Source organism: Oncorhynchus gorbuscha, linkage group LG14 (assembly GCF_021184085.1).
Source record: "Oncorhynchus gorbuscha isolate QuinsamMale2020 ecotype Even-year linkage group LG14, OgorEven_v1.0, whole genome shotgun sequence".
NCBI lineage: Eukaryota > Metazoa > Chordata > Actinopteri > Salmoniformes > Salmonidae > Oncorhynchus > Oncorhynchus gorbuscha.
Genome location: NC_060186.1, coordinates 3,214,205 through 3,232,268, shown reverse-complemented (window position 1 = coordinate 3,232,268; position 18,064 = coordinate 3,214,205). Strand labels below are relative to the sequence as shown.

The following is an 18,064-nucleotide window of genomic DNA, read 5'->3' as shown; positions in this document are numbered from 1 at the left end:
TTGCCCGAAGCAGGCACTTTTAAGGTTAAGTTGATTCACACACGTATCGTTGTCGTTTTGGCGTGTGAGAGGAGAATAGAAGAAGGTATTGATATCGTTTAACCAGATGAGATGAGTTGAGTGAAAACACAAAAGATATAACTAACTCGAGCAGACAGGAAGACAACGAGGGGTCATAGTTCAAACTGTTCAAAGGTCATATTTCAAACTGTATGTCCAAGAGAGGGTCTTAGTTCAAACTGTATGTCCAAGAGGGCCTTCTTCAAATTGTATGGCCAAGACTGTATGTCCAAGAGGGTCTTACTTCAAATTGTATGGCCAAGAGGGGGTCATAGTTCAAACTGTATGGCCAAGAGGGGGCCTTAGTTCAAACTGTATGTCCAAGAGGGGGTCATAGTTCAAAGTAACTGTGTATTCAAGAGGGGATGGAACTTGGAGAATTGTTGTTCACAATTTCACAAACTTGTACTGTGCCATTGTATTGAATGAGAAAAAGGCAAAAGAGATATATTATCTTGCATGTAAACTATGTGATTTAGTCTTTGGACAACGGTTTTGATCTACAGCCTGCTGAGCTTGGCCCCTGACCATATCTGTCTAGCGATTGTCTCTCTGCAGAAAATAGAAAACACTTGTCAGTGTTTGTCCCATAAATACCAATATAATAACTTTTAAAATCAGGGAAATATGGATGTACACAAAAAGAGACCTGAGTGAGACCTGTGAGACCTGAGACCTGAGACCTGATGGAGACCTGAGGGAGACCTGTATGGAGACCTGATGGAGACCTGAGACCTGTATGAGACCTGAGGGAGACCTGATGGAGACCTGTATGAGACCTGATGGAGACCTGATGGAGACCTGAGGGAGACCTGAGGGAGACCTGTATAAGACCTGATGGAGACCTGAGGGAGACCTGAGGAAGATCTGATGGAGACCTGATGGAGACCTGATGGAGACCTGATGGAGACCTGATGGAGACCTGATGGAGACCTGAGGGAGACCTGAGGGAGACCTGATGGAGACCTGAGGGAGACCTGTATGAGACCTGATGGAGACCTGAGGGAGACCTGAGGGAGACCTGAGGGAGACCTGTGGAGACCTGATGGAGACCTGATGACCTGGGAGACCTGTGATGGAGACCTGAGGGAGACCTGAGGGAGACCTGTATGAGACCTGTATGAGACCTGAGGGAGACCTGTATGAGACCCTGATGGAGACCTGATGGAGACCTGAGGGAGACCTGAGGGAGACCAGAGGAGACCTGATGGAGATGGAGACCTGAGGGAGACCTGTATGAGACCTGATGGAGACCTGAGGGAGACCTGAGGGAGACCTGAGGGAGACCTGAATGATGGAGACCTGAGACCTGGAGACCTGTATGAGACCTGAGGGAGACCTGAGGGAGACCTGAGGGAGACCTGAGGGAGACCTGAGGGAGACCTGATGAGACCTGAGGGAGACCAGAGGGAGACCTGATGGAGACCTGAGGGAGACCTGATGAGGGAGACCTGTATGAGGGAGACCTGTATGGAGACCTGATGAGATGAGACCTGAGGGAGACCTGTATGAGACCTGATGGAGACCTGAGGGAGACCTGAGGGAGACCTGAGGGAGACCAGAGGGAGACCTGAGGGAGACCTGTGAGATGAGACCTGAGGGAGACCTGAGGGAGACCTGTATGAGACCTGAGGGAGACCAGAGGGAGACTGTATGAGACCTGATGGAGACCCTGAGACCTGGAGACCTGAGGAGACCTGACCTGAGGGAGACCTGTATGAGACCTGATGGAGACCTGAGGGAGACCTGAGGGAGACCTGTATGAGACCTGAGGGAGACCTGTATGAGACCTGAGGGAGACCAGAGGGAGACCTGTATGAGACCTGAGGGAGACCAGAGGGAGACCTGTATGAGACCTGAGGGAGACGTGTATGAGACCTGAGGGAGACCTGTATGAGACCTGATGGGGTTGTGTCTAGAGAACCTATCAGCGAGGTTTCCTGTGTCTAGAGAACCTATCAGCGAGGCTTCCTGTGTCTAGAGAACCTATCAGCGAGGCTTCCTGTGTCTAGAGAACCTATCAGCGAGGCTTCCTGTTTGTGCTCATAACATCACAGGATATCGTGCTCTTACATCAGGAGATATTTTGTAACAGTGGGCCGTTGTTCCTGGTTATACAGTCATCCTGGGTATTTGGGATCATTATCTAGAAAGGGACTGGAGGGGTTGGGGGTGAAGGAATGGTGACAGGAAAGGGGTCTCCAGAGTCCAGATCTCTCCTCTCTGTCCCTCTATGCTGATTGGATGTGTAGAAGCCTTATTCAACACATGATTTGCTTAACTGGCTGTTTTCTGACCCCTTTCGTCACTCAGAGGGAGCCAGGGGTTTAACCAGGCCCGTAAAGTCAGCTGGACCGCTGCCCTGCAGCCACGTCTTGAGCACACACACACACACACACGCGCACGCACACACACACACGCACGCACGCACGCACGCACGCACGCACACACACACACACACACACACACACACACACACACACACACACACACACACACACACACACACACACACACACACACACGCCTAGCTCTGGAACCATACTTAGCTAGTTCTGAAGCTGGACGTGGGGAGCGTTGCGAAGTGAAAAGTCCCCAGCGGGATATCAAAGTAGTGGATAAGTACAGACGTGGATCGACCCCGCGTTTTCTCTGCCATCTTAAAATCCCCTGCCATTTCCTGAAAGACTCCACAGCGACTCAGCAGAGGAGGGATTTTCTTTTAGAAGGACATGACTTGTGACTGTTTGATGATGCAGCTGGTCCTCTGTGCCTTAAGAGAAGGACGAGAGACCTGGGAATCCTGGCAACGACCTATAACGTGCACTTTTCATCTTTTCATGTCCACTCCGCCTGGTAACCCGATCTGCTCCTCGAGGCTTTGCACGTTGAGACGGAACCGATTCAGGACATCTCCCAGGCTCTCTCTCTCTCTCTCTCTCTCTCTCTCTCTCTCTCTCTCTCTCTCTCTCTCTCTCTCTCTCTCTCTCCGGGCGGCCAACTATGACAGCATGCCTGTTGTGGACTCACCCAGGGTCAACTCACAGTGGAGAGAAGCACCTTCGTGAGGCGATGGGAGGTGGAGGGAAGGGGAGGAGAAGGGGGGCTGGACCCACGGCCATGTGTGTCACTGTGTGTGAGCGTCCTTGTATGTGTGTGTGTGAGTGTCCATCCATGCAGTCCGTCCATCCGTGTGTCTGTTGTCTGTCCGTGTGTCTGTTGTCTGTCCGTGCCAATATTTCCTCACATCCTGCCCTGGACGTGTCCAAGGAGGCAGCAGTCAATTAAAATCTCTTGTTGCCTCGCTGAGGTAATTTGAAAGTGTTTACAGAGGGCAAGCTCGGATCAGTGCGTGTGCACTGTGGGATAGTTGTCCAGGGGGATGGAGGGGGGGGCTGAGCAATCAGCAAATAGCCTCTTCAACTGGTTCTACCCTGAAAGACTTGTGTACGGCTGCATGTAATTTAACCAAGGCTTCTATCAAATGAGCCATGCTAACAGACTAACAGAATAACATGCTGATAATCTCTATTTCCCCATTCAGCTAACAGGCTAACAGAATAACATGGTAATAATGTCTATTTCCCCCATTCAGCTAACAGGCTAACAGAATAACATGGTAATAATGTCTATTTCCCCCATTCAGCTAACAGGCTAACAGAATAACATGCTAATAATGTCTATTTCCCCCATTCAGCTAACAGGCTAACAGAATAACATGGTAATAATGTCTATTTCCCAAATGACACCCTATTCCCTACATAGTGCACTACGGTTGACCAGAGGTCTATGGGTAATTAGTGCACTATAAAATGGAACAGGAGTCATTTGATACCCAAATGATGATTCTGGTGAAACCTGACAACTCCACTCGCAGGCTGGCAGCCAAATTAAATGATTTCAATCTCTCACTTGGTGGCTCTGAGAATGAGAGAGAGAATCAGTGAACGTTTTGGACAGAGAAAGGACACTTCTCTCTCATGATTCTACACTATTATGAAGGGCTAAACATGCATCTCATTGGAAGTAGTGGCTGAGGGTAGTGGAGGGGGGGTGGGGGTGTGTGTGGGGGGTCGAGGGGATGGTGTCCAGTTTTGAGTAGGAATGTCAAGGACAAGGCCACCCACGATATGACGGGGTGAAGGAAGGTGACGACGGGATGGAAACAAGATGCAGGAAATGTAAACAGGAGGAGAGGAGTGTTTGTTTGTCTGACGGCTCAGATTTAAACACACACACACACGCACACTAAAGGCATCTCTCTGGGTGGGAATCAGGTGTTTGTTTGTCTGACGGCTCAGATTTAAACACACACACACACACACACACACACACACACACACACACACACACACACACACACACACACACACACACACACACACACACACACACACACACACACACACACACACACACACACACACACACACACACACACACACACACGGCACTGCCAGACTCGTATTTGTCAGAGGCTTCTCTCTCACACAGGAAGTAAACAACACCTTCTGTTGAACAGAACGTGTACCGCTCACATGAAATATGGACAACACTTCCTATTCCCTATGTAGTGTGTCCGAGTGGTCCAACACTTCTCATCCTGATGGCACCCTATTCCCTATGTAGTGTGTCGAGTGGTCCAACACTTCTCATCCTGACGGCACCTATTCCCTATGTAGTGTGTCGAGTGGTCCAACACTTCTCATCCTGATGGCATCCTATTCCCTATGTAGTGTGTCCGAGTGGTCCAACACTTCTCATCCTGACGGCACCCTATTCCCTATGTAGTGTGTCCGAGTGGTCCAACACTTCTCATCCTGACGGCACCCTATTCCCTATGTAGTGTGTCCGAGTGGTCCAACACTTCTCATCCTGATGGCACCCTATTCCCTATGTAGTGTGTCCGAGTGGTCCAACACTTCTCATCCTGACGGCACCCTATTCCCTATGTAGTGTGTCCGAGTGGTCCAACACTTCTCATCCTGATGGCATCCTATTCCCTATGTAGTGTGTCCGAGTGGTCCAACACTTCTCATCCTGATGGCATCCTATTCCCTATGTAGTGTGTCCAGTGGTCCAACACTTCTCATCCTGATGGCACCCTATTCCCTATGTAGTGTGTCCGAGTGGTCCAACACTTCTCATCCTGATGGCACCCTATTCCCTATGTAGTGTCCGAGTGGTCCAACACTTCTCATCCTGATGGCATCCTATTCCCTATGTAGTGTGTCCGAGTGGTCCAACACTTCTCATCCTGGCACCCTATTCCCTATGTAGTGTGTCCGAGTGGTCCAACACTTCTCATCCTGACGGCACCCTATTCCCTATGTAGTGTGTCCGAGTGGTCCAACACTTCTCATCCTGACGGCACCCTATTCCCTATGTAGTGTGTCCGAGTGGTCCAACACTTCTCATCCTGACGGCACCCTATTCCCTATGTAGTGTGTCCGAGTGGTCCAACACTTCTCATCCTGATGGCACCCTATTCCCTATGTAGTGTGTCACAGTGGTCCAACACTTCTCATCCTGCACCCTATTCCCTATGTAGTGTGTAGGTGGTCCAACACTTCTCATCCTGACGGCATCCTATTCCCTATGTAGTGTGTCCAGTGGTCCAACACTTCTCATCCTGATGGCACCCTATTCCCTATGTAGTGTGTCCGAGTGGTCCAACACTTCTCATCCTTTGGCACCCTATTCCCTATGTAGTGTGTCCGAGTGGTCCAACACTTCTCATCCTGATGGCACCCTATTCCCTATGTAGTGTGTCCGAGTGGTCCAACACTGCTCATCCTAAACCCTATTCCCTATGTAGTGTGTCCGAACACTTCTCATCCTGATGGCATCCTATTCCCTATGTAGTGTGTCCGAGTGGTCCAACACTTCTCATCCTGATGGCACCCTATTCCCTATGTAGTGTGTCCGAGTGGTCCAACACTTCTCATCCTGATGGCATCCTATTCCCTATGTAGTGTGTCCGAGTGGTCCAACACTTCTCATCCTGATGGCATCCTATTCCCTATGTAGTGTGTCCGAGTGGTCCAACACTTCTCATCCTGACGGCATCCTATTCCCTATGTAGTGTGTCGAGTGGTCCAACACTTCTCATCCTGACGGCACCCTATTCCCTATGTAGTGTGTCCGAGTGGTCCAACACTTCTCATCCTGACGGCACCCTATTCCCTATGTAGTGTGTCCGAGTGGTCCAACACTTCTCATCCTGACGGCACCCTATTCCCTATGTAGTGTGTCCGAGTGGTCCAACACTTCTCATCCTGACGGCACCCTATTCCCTATGTAGTGTGTCCGAGTGGTCCAACACTTCTCATCCTGATGGCACCCATTCCCTATGTAGTGTGTCCGAGTGGTCCAACACTTCTCATCCTGATGGCACCCTATTCCCTATGTAGTGTGTCCGAGTGGTCCAACACTTCTCATCCTGATGGCACCCTATTCCCTATGTAGTGTGTCCGAGTGGTCCAACACTTCTCATCCTGACGGCACCCTATTCCCTATGTAGTGTGTCCGAGTGGTCCAACACTTCTCATCCTGATGGCATCCTATTCCCTATGTAGTGTGTCCGAGTGGTCCAACACTTCTCATCCTGATGGCACCCTATTCCCTATGTAGTGTGTCCGAGTGGTCCAACACTTCTCATCCTGATGGCACCCTATTCCCTATGTAGTGTGTCCGAGTGGTCCAACACTTCTCATCCTGATGGCATCCTATTCCCTATGTAGTGTGTCCGAGTGGTCCAACACTTCTCATCCTGATGGCATCCTATTCCCTATGTAGTGTGTCCGAGTGGTCCAACACTTCTCATCCTGATGGCATCCTATTCCCTATGTAGTGTGTCCGAGTGGTCCAACACTTCTCAACCGGACGGCACCCTATTCCCTATGTAGTGTGTCCGAGTGGTCCAACACTTCTCATCCTGACGGCACCCTATTCCCTATGTAGTGTGTCCGAGTGGTCCAACACTTCTCATCCTGATGGCACCCTATTCCCTATGTAGTGTGTCCGAGTGGTCCAACACTTCTCATCCTGATGGCATCCTATTCCCTATGTAGTGTGTCCGAGTGGTCCAACACTTCTCATCCTGATGGCATCCTATTCCCTATGTAGTGTGTCCGAGTGGTCCAACACTTCTCATCCTGATGGCACCCTATTCCCTATGTAGTGTGTCCGAGTGGTCCAACACTTCTCATCCTGATGGCATCCTATTCCCTATGTAGTGTGTCCGAGTGGTCCAACACTTCTCATCCTGATGGCATCCTATTCCCTATGTAGTGTGTCCGAGTGGTCCAACACTTCTCATCCTGACGGCACCCTATTCCCTATGTAGTGTGTCCGAGTGGTCCAACCTAGTGCACTAGGGAATAGGGTGCTAGTGAAAACAGGCCATGGTCCTGACATGCCGGTCACACTACTAGCTACATTCTCTCATTGTCTCAGTTTGTAAAACCAGCCTCCCTGGAATTCACCACATTCATCACTTTCTGAATTGAGAAAACAAACATTTTGAGGCATATTTGGAGTGAAAACCTGATACAGAATATGAACATGGAGTAATCTGAATATAATGGGAATGTGAGGTCATACACACCTACACACACACGCACACACTCACACACACACACACTCTCACACACACGCACGCACGCACACGTGCACACACACACACACACACACACACACACACACATCACTAGACGTATTCCGGGTTGGAGCGAGCGGTCGCATCCGCATTTCGCTCCGCAGGTAGTATAACTTTTTCATTACATTTCATTATAGTACAACGGTTTGATTTGTCTAATCTTAGCAATTTCTTCTTAGCTAGCTACATAGCCGTCTTTGTATCAAAGATAATTGCGTAATTATCGTATTTCGTCGTCCTAACGTAGTCTTCACTGCTCTGCCCAGCAGCTAGCCAGCTAGCAAACGTCCACCGATTAGCAGCACTGTAGAAACTATTACACTCAACTGAACGACTTGATTAGTGTAGTGTTAGCTAGCTACATAGCTGTCTTTGCTGTCTTCGTATCCAAGATAATTGTGTAGTTTAGAGTGTGTAGTCTTAGAGTGATTATCTTAATTTACCGAGGTTAGCTAGCCAGCTATTTGTCGTCCTTAACGTAGGAGATTCTGCTAGCTAGCCAACAGCTAGCCAACGTCTTCCGAATAGAACTCAACAACCCGGTCGCATTCCACTTCGCTCCACAGGTAGTATCACATTTTCACTTCATTTCATTAAAGTACAACGGTTTGATTTGTTTGATCGTAGCCGTCTTTGTATCAAAGATAATTGTGTAGTCTAGAGCAACTTTCTAGGTTAGCTAGCCAGCTATTGTCGTTCTTTTAACGCAACGTAACGTAAACAACACTGCTAGCTAGCCAGCTAGCCCCCGAATAGCAGCACTGTAGAAACTATTACACTCAACGGAACGACCTGATTAGTGTAGTGTCAACAACGCAGCCACTGCCAGCTAGCCTACAAAGTCAACAACGCAGCCACTGCCAGCTAGCCTACTTCAGCAGTACTGTATCATTTTAATCATTTTAGTCAATAAGATTATTGCTACGTAAGCTTAACTTTCTGAACATTCGAGACGTGTAGTCCACTTGTCATTCCAATCTCCTTTGCATTAGCGTAGCCTCTTTTGTAGCCTGTCAACTATGTGTCTGTCTATCCCTGTTCTCTCCTCTCTGCACAGACCATACAAACGCTCCACACCGCGTGGCCGCGGCCACCCTAATCTGGTGGTCCCAGCGCGCACGACCCACGTGGAGTTCCAGCTCTCCGGTAGCCTCTGGAACTGCCGATCTGCGGCCAACAAGGCAGAGTTCATCTCAGCCTATGCCTCCCTCCAGTCCCTCGACTTCTTGGCACTGACGGAAACATGGATCACCACAGATAACACTGCCACTCCTACTGCTCTCCGTCCGCCCACGTGTTCTCGCACACCCCGAGAGCTTCTGGTCAGCGGGGTGGTGGCACCGGGATCCTCATCTCTCCCAAGTGGTCATTCTCTCTTTCTCCCCTTACCCATCTGTCTATCGCCTCCTTTGAATTCCATGCTGTCACAGTTACCAGCCCTTTCAAGCTTAACATCCTTATCATTTATCGCCCTCCAGGTTCCCTCGGAGAGTTCATCAATGAGCTTGATGCCTTGATAAGCTCCTTTCCTGAGGACGGCTCACCTCTCACAGTTCTGGGCGACTTTAACCTCCCCACGTCTACCTTTGACTCATTCCTCTCTGCCTCCTTCTTTCCACTCCTCTCCTCTTTTGACCTCACCCTCTCACCTTCCCCCCCTACTCACAAGGCAGGCAATACGCTCAACCTCATCTTTACTAGATGCTGTTCTTCCACTAACCTCATTGCAACTCCCCTCCAAGTCTCCGACCACTACCACTACTATATCCTTTTCCCTCTCGCTCTCATCCAACACTTCCCACACTGCCCCTACTCGGATGGTATCGCGCCGTCCCAACCTTCGCTCTCTCTCCCCGCTACTCTCTCCTCTTCCATCCTATCATCTCTTCCCTCTGCTCAAACCTTCTCCAACCTATCTCCTGATTCTGCCTCCTCAACCCTCCTCTCCTCCCTTTCTGCATCCTTTGACTCTCTATGCCCCCTATCCTCCAGGCCGGCTCGGTCCTCCCCTCCCGCTCCGTGGCTCGACGACTCATTGCGAGCTCACAGAACAGGGCTCCGGGCACCCGAGCGGAAATGGAGGAAAACTCGCCTCCCTGCGGACCTGGCATCCTTTCGCTCCCTCCTCTCTACATTTTCCTCTTCTGTCTCCGCTGCTAAAGCCACTTTCTACCACTCTAAATTCCAAGCTTCTGCCTCTAACCCTAGGAAGCTCTTTGCCACCTTCTCCTCCCTCCTGAATCCTCCCCCTCCTCCCTCTCTGCAGATGACTTCGTCAACCATTTTGAAAAGAAGGTCGACGACATCCGATCCTCGTTTGCTAAGTCAAACGACACCGCTGGTTCTGCTCACACTGCCCTACCCTGTGCTCTGACCTCTTTCTCCCCTCTCTCTCCAGATGAAATCTCGCGTCTTGTGATGGCCGGCCGCCCAACAACCTGCCCGCTTGACCCTATCCCCTCCTCTCTTCTCCAGACCATTTCCGGAGACCTTCTCCCTTACCTCACCTCGCTCATCAACTCATCCCTGACCGCTGGCTACGTCCCTTCCGTCTTCAAGAGAGCGAGAGTTGCACCCCTTCTGAAAAAACCTACACTCGATCCCTCCGATGTCAACAACTACAGACCAGTATCCCTTCTTTCTTTTCTCTCCAAAACTCTTGAACGTGCCGTCCTTGGCCAGCTCTCCCGCTATCTCTCTCAGAATGACCTTCTTGATCCAAATCAGTCAGGTTTCAAGACTAGTCATTCAACTGAGACTGCTCTTCTCTGTATCACGGAGACGCTCCGCACCGCTAAAGCTAACTCTCTCTCCTCTGCTCTCATCCTTCTAGACCTATCGGCTGCCTTCGATACTGTGAACCATCAGATCCTCCTCTCCACCCTCTCCGAGTTGGGCATCTCCGGCGCGGCCCACGCTTGGATTGCGTCCTACCTGACAGGTCGCTCCTACCAGGTGGCGTGGCGAGAATCTGTCTCCTCACCACGCGCTCTTACCACTGGTGTCCCCTAGGGCTCTGTTCTAGGCCCTCTCCTATTCTCGCTATACACCAAGTCACTTGGCTCTGTCATAACCTCACATGGTCTCTCCTAGCATTGCTATGCAGACGACACACAATTAATCTTCTCCTTTCCCCCTTCTGATGACCAGGTGGCGAATCGCATCTCTGCATGTCTGGCAGACATATCAGTGTGGATGACGGATCACCACCTCAAGCTGAACCTCGGCAAGACGGAGCTGCTCTTCCTCCCGGGGAAGGACTGCCCGTTCCATGATCTCGCCATCACGGTTGACAACTCCATTGTGTCCTCCTCCCAGAGCGCTAAGAACCTTGGCATGATCCTGGACAACACCCTGTCGTTCTCAACTAACATCAAGGCGGTGGCCCGTTCCTGTAGGTTCATGCTCTACAACATCCGCAGAGTACGACCCTGCCTCACACAGGAAGCGGCGCAGGTCCTAATCCAGGCACTTGTCATCTCCCGTCTGGATTACTGCAACTCGCTGTTGGCTGGGCTCCCTGCCTGTGCCATTAAACCCCTACAACTCATCCAGAACGCCGCAGCCCGTCTGGTGTTCAACCTTCCCAAGTTCTCTCACGTCACCCCGCTCCTCCGCTCTCTCCACTGGCTTCCAGTTGAAGCTCGCATCCGCTACACACACGTACACACGCACACGTACGCACACCCACATGCACACACACACACACACACACACCCACACACACACACCCACACACACACACACACCCACCCACCCAGACCAGTGTACTCACAGAGACCGTAGGGAAGTCAGTCCCTGGAATGTGTCAGCTTGCAGCTCTTCAATTTCATTGTGGTGCAGATCACTATAAAATACAACAACAAAACAAAAAGCAATTGAAACTGTTTTTATTGTAAAGCCACGGCTCATATCGTTTTATACGGCTTCTGCGGTTGCCAAGACACTCACATTTTCTGAATCTTCTCACATCCTCTGAAGCTGGGCAGAGCCTGGATCATGTTGTAGGACAGATCTCTGTGTGAGGAAGGGACAGAAAGGGGATCCAATGTAACCTCCACTACCATTATACTGGACTACTATGTATTTTCAGATAGGTCACTTTTATTCATCTGATTTAAACACGGGGAAATGTGGACCGAGGGCATGATGCTCTTTGGGAGTCTGTGCCAGGTTATTGTGAAGCAGTTTTTCATAAACTAGGCCAGGTAGCCTAGTGGTTAGAGGCAGGTAGCCTAGTGGTTAGAGACAGGTAGCCTAGTGGTTAGAGGCAGGTAGCCTAGTGGCTAGTGGTTAGAGGCAGGGTAGCCTAGTGGTTAGAGGTAGGTAGCCTAGTGGTTAGAGGCAGGTAGCCTAGTGGTTAGAGACAGGTAGCCTAGTGGTTAGAGGCAGGTAGCCTAGTGGCTAGTGGTTAGAGGCAGGGTAGCCTAGTGGTTAGAGGTAGGTAGCCTAGTGGTTAGAGGCAGGTAGCCTAGTGGTTAGAGGTAGGGTAGCCTAGTGGTTAGAGGTAGGTAGCCTAGTGGTTAGAGGTAGGGTAGCCTAGTGGTTAGAGGTAGGGTAGCCTAGTGGGTAGCCTAGTGGTTAGAGGTAGGGTAGCCTAGTGGTTAGAGGTAGGTAGCCTAGTGGTTAGAGGCAGGTAGCCTAGTGGTTAGAGGCAGGTAGCCCAGTGGTTAGAGGCAGGTAGCCTAGTGGTTAGAGGCAGGTAGCCCAGTGGTTAGAGGCAGGTAGCCTAGCGGTTAGAGGCAGGTAGCCTAGTGGTTAGTGGCAGGTAGTCTAGTGGTTAGAGGCAGGTGGCCTAGTGATTAGAGGCAGGTACTCACAGCACTTGCAGGTTGGGTAGTTGGTCACACACAGTGGTAGGTAGGGATGTGATGCGAGCTCCAGTGATGGTCCTACACAGAGTTCAAAGGTCACATGATATTATCCCTGGATCTGTGTAAAAGCCTTGTGAATAGATTCATTCACTGTATGTGCAGGACATTCCCCAGGGCAGTTTGTTTATATGTATAATAAATGTCCTGATATGTGCCTTGGTACATAATCACACTAGTAGAACTAAGAAACACTTATTCATTTAAAAACCCAACACCAACACTATGAAAACCAACACGTCTCAACGTAAATGACAACTCTGCACAAGAACGTCAACATTGGATAAAATAATAATCATTAATGATAAAAAAAACACTTGTATTTTGGGGGTTTTCGGTTTCAATCCCGGTGAAGACCAGAAGGTTACATGCTGGTTAAGACAACACATGAGCTGGGAGTCAAGCAGGTTATAACAGCAAACAGTACATTTTCAAATAGGAACAATTCCATGAAATGATTTGGTTGTGTAGCAGGTCACACAGTGGTTTGGGTGTTAGCATTGGGTCTGAATGGTTGGGTGTTAGCATTGGGTGTTAGCATTGGGTGTTAGCATTGGGTCTGAATGGTTGGGTGTTAGCATTGGGTGTTAGCATTGGGTCTGAATGGTTGGGTGTTAGCATTGGGTGTTAGCATTGGGTCTGAATGGTTGGGTGGTTGGGTGTTAGCATTGGGTGTTAGCATTGGGTCTGAATGGTTGTTAGCATTGGGTGTTAGCATTGGGTGTTAGCATTGGGTCTGAATGGTTGGGTGTTAGCATTGAATGGTTGGGTGTTAGCATTGGGTGTTAGCATTGGGTCTGAATGGTTGGGTGTTAGCATTGGGTGTTAGCATTGGGTCTGAATGGTTGGGTGTTAGCATTGGGTCTGAATGGTTGGGTGTTAGCATTGGGTGTTAGCATTGTGTGTTAGCATTGGGTCTGAATGGTTGGGTGTTAGCATTGGGTGTTAGCATTGGGTCTGAATGGTTGAGTGTTAGCATTGGGTCTGAATGGTTGGGTGTTAGCATTGGGTCTGAACGGTTGGGTGTTAGCATTGGGTCTGAATGGTTGGGTGTTAGCATTGGGTGTTAGCATTGGGTCTGAATGGTTTGGTGTTAGCATTGGGTCTGAACGGTTGGGTGTTAGCATTAGGTCTGAATGGTTGGGTGAAGCATTGCTCGCTGGACTTACAGGCTCTCAAGACTCTTGGTGCCAGTGAGGTCCGGGAACTCTGTGATTTCTGCTGCACCATTCAGAGATCTGGATACAAAGGACAAGAGACAGAAAGAGAGAGAGAGAGAGGGGGGCAGAGACAGAAAGAGAGAGAGAGAGGGGGCAGAGACAGAAAAGAGAGGGGGGGCAGAGACAGAAAGAGAGAGAGAGAGGGGGCAGAGAGAGAGAGAGGGGGCAGAGAGAGAGAGAGAGAGGGGGGGCAGAGAGGGGGGCAGAGAGAGAGAGAGAAAGAGAGGGAGAGAGAGGGAAAGAGAGAGAGAGAGGGGGCAGAGAGAGAGAGGGGGGCAGAAGAGAGAGAGAGAGAGTGAGAGAGAGGGGGGGGGGGGCAGAGAGAGAGACAGAGAGAGAGAGAGATACAGAGAGAGAGAGAGATACAGAGAGGGAGAGAGGGAGAGATTAGAAAATGAGAGAGAGAGGGTGGGGGACAGAGAGAGAGAGAGAGAAGGGGTGGGGGACAGAGAGAGAGAGAGAGAAGGGGTGGGGGACAGAGAGAGAGAGAGAGAGAGAGAGAGAGAGAGAGAGTGGGGAGAGGGTGGGGGACAGAGAGAGAGAGAGAGAGAGAGAGAGAGAGAGAGAGAGAGAGAGAGGGTGGGGGACAGAGAGAGAGAGAGGGTGGGGGACAGAGAGAGAGAGAGAGAGATGACAGATGCATTAGAAAAGGAGAGAGAGCAGACCTTTCCATGATACTAGTCTGAAGTGTACAGAGTTCATGTATATATCATAGATATATTCTCGCTTCACGGCAAGAATTCATCCATTTCACTTCACTTCATATAACCTTTATTCAAACAAACAAATTGTTTTTCATTTTTATATCAAACTAAAGTTAGTGTTTGACTGTTTGACTTACAGTGTCCGCAGCTCAGGAGGTGCTGGAAGGCCGACTGGCCAACAAACTGAATGGGGTTGTCGTAGAAGAATCTGTTTGAAGACAGAACACTGTGTAAACCCAGGCAACGGGCCAGACAGACACAGTTCACATTGTAGCACGTCTGTCCAGACAGACAGACAGACAGGACTAGGAGAGAGACAGGACTAGGAGAGAGACAGGACTAGGAGAGAGACAGGACTAGGGAGAGACAGGACTAGGGAGAGACAGGACTAGGAGAGAGACAGGACTAGGGGAGAGACAGGACTAGGAGAGAGACAGGACTAGGAGAGAAACAGGACTAGGAGAGGGACAGGACTAGGAGAGAAACAGGACTAGGAGAGGGACAGGACTAGGAGAGAAACAGGACTAGGAGAGAGACAGGACTAGGAGAGAGACAGGACTAGGAGAGAGACAGGACTAGGGAGAGACAGGACTAGGAGAGAGACAGGACTAGGAGAGAGACAGGACTAGGGAGAGACAGGACTAGGAGAGACAGGACTAGGGGAGAGACAGGACTAGGAGAGAAACAGGACTAGGGGAGAGACAGGACTAGGAGAGAGACAGGACTAGGAGAGAGACAGGACTAGGAGAGAGACAGGACTAGGGGAGAGACAGGACTAGGAGAGAGACAGGACTAGGGGAGAGACAGGACTAGGAGAGAGACAGGACTAGGAGAGAGACAGGACTAGGAGAGAAACAGGACTAGGAGAGGGACAGGACTAGGAGAGAGACAGGACTAGGAGAGAGACAGGACTAGGAGAGAGACAGGACTAGGAGAGAGACAGGACTAGGAGAGAGACAGGACTAGGAGAGGGACAGGTCTATAGGGAGGGCTAGGTGAGGGACAGGTCTATAGGGAGGGCTAGGTGAGGGACAGGTCTATAGGGAGGGCTAGGTGAGGGACTGGTCTATAGGGAGGGCTAGGTGAGGGACTGGTCTAGGAGAGAGACAGGACTAGGTGAGGGACTGGTCTATAGGGAGGGCTAGGTGAGGGACTGGTCTAGGAGAGAGACAGGACTAGGTGAGGGACAGGTCTATAGGGAGGGCTAGGTGAGGGACAGGTCTATAGGGAGGACTAGGTGATGAGGTGAGAAATGTTTCAATGGCCAAATTATCCGTTCCATATTTATCCAATCTAGTGGTGAAATAGTTCTGGCTCTGCTCTGCCCGGGCCGGGCTATATCCATGTTGTTAACTCTGGGCTGGGAAGGGAGGAAGGATGGAAGGATGGAGGGAGGGAGGGATGATCAGGAGAGATAGATCTTTCTGTGCTCAACAGGTATTTGGCCCTGTTCGGTAATATGCTGCGGGTTGCGGCTAGGAAATGAGGTTGGGATTTATAGTGGAGGAGAATCTGAACAACAGGGTTCGGGGGGAGTTGGACGTGAATAAAGTTCAACACGACATCGACCTTGGGAGAGGGAGAATATCTCAAAAGAACCACTCTGCTCAGCTTTAACAGCAAACCAAGTGGTAGGGCTGCCAAGTTGTTGTTTTTCAAATGAAGGATTGGGAAGGGTCTGTTCTAGTGTTGGATTGGTCCACTGGCCAGGAACTGGTATAGCTAGAGGTGCTGGAAGTTACCAGCAGGTTCAGGATCAGAGTGTGGAGAAAAGGAGCGAGAAAGAGAGAGGGGGAGAGAAAGAGAAAGAGAGGGAGGGCGGGAGGGAGGGAGGGAAGGAGAAAGAGAGAGAAAGAAAGAACGAAAGAAAGGGAGGGGGAGGGAGGGAGGGAGGGAGGGAGGGAGGGAGGGAGGGAGAAAGAGAGAGAAAGAAAGAACGAAAGAAAGGGAGGGAGGGAGGGAGGGAGGGAGAAAGAGAGAGAAAGAAAGAACGAAAGAAAGGGAGGGAGGGAGGGAGGGAGGGAGGGAGGAGGGAGAGGAGGGAAGAAGGGAGAAAGGGAGGGAGGGAGGGAGGGAGGGAGGGAGGGAGAGAAGAGAGAAAGAGAAGAAAGAAAGAACGAAAGAAGGGAGGGAGGGAGGGAGGGAGGGAGGGAGGGAGGGAGAAAGAGAGAGAAAGAAAGAACGAAAGAAAGGGAGGGAGGGAGGGAGGGAGAAAGAGAGAGACAGAGAGAGAAAGAAAGAACGAAAGAACGGGAGGGAAGGGAGGGAGGGAGGGAGGGAGGGAGGGAGGGAGAAAGAGAGATCAGCAGAATTCAAGGATCAGGGTGAAGCTATTTTGGCTGGCCAACTATGCAGATATCTCCGCCCGGACACACTTCGTTCTGTTCTGTTTTCTGAGCTGAGACGCTGAGGACATGAAGGAGTTTCACGCCAAACAGACAATAAGCAAAAACAGAACCTTTTTTATTTTTCATAAACCTCACAGCATTAAGAACATACACTATGTATACAAAAGTATGCAGAGACCCCTTCCAATTAGTGGATTCGGTTATATCAGCCACACCCATTGCTGACAGGTGTATCAATTCAAGCACACGGCCATGCAATGTCCATAGACAAATATTGACAGTAGAATGGCCTTACTGAAGAGCTCAGTGACTTTCAACATGGCTCCGTCACAGGATGCCACCTTTCCAACATGTCAGTTAGTCCTGCCCCGCTAGGAGCTTGTCTCAGTCACCTGTAAGGGCTGTTATTGTGAAGTGGAAATGTTTAGGAGAAACAACGGCTCAGCCGCGAAGTGGTAGGCCACACAAACACAGAACGGGACCGCCGAGTGCTGAAGCACATACCGAGTTACAAACTGCCCCTGGAAGCAACGTCAGCATAATAACTGTTTGTTTGCTTCATGAAATGGGTTTCCATGGCCGAGCAGCCACACACAAGTCTAAGATCACCATGCGTAATGTCAAGTGGTCCTTCTGTAGCTCAGTTGGTAGAGCATGGCGCCTGTAATGCCAGGGTAGTGGGTTCGATCCCCGGGACCACCCATACGTAGAATGTATGCACACATGACTGTAAGTCGCTTTGGATAAAAGCGTCCGCTAAATGGCATATATTAACTCGAGTGGTGTAAACCTTGCCGTCATTGAACTCAGTGGAAATGTGTTCTCCGCTTCACCATCTGGCAGTCCGACGGACCAATCTGGGTTTGGCAGATGCCACGAAAGCTACCTGCCCCAATACATAGAGCCAACTGTAAAGTTTGGTGGAAGAGGAATAATGGTCTGGGGCTGTTTTTCATGGTTCAGACTAGGCCACTTAGTTCCAGTGACGTGACATCTTAACGCTGCAGCATACAATGACATTCTAGACAATTCTGTGCTTCCAACTTTGTGGCAACAGTTTGGGGAAAGACCCTTTCCTGTTTCAGTATGACAATGCCCCCGTGCATAAAGTGAGGGTGTGGAAGAACTTAACTGGTCTGCACAGAGCCCTGACCTCAACCCCATCGACCACCTTTAGGATGAATTGGAACGCTAACTGCAA

General features: G+C 50.2%; 1 pseudogene; it reads right to left on the bottom strand.

The window, feature by feature from the left end:
* Positions 1 to 18,064, bottom strand: part of LOC123995850 — a 110,988-nt pseudogene that overhangs the window by 19,535 nt on the left and 73,389 nt on the right.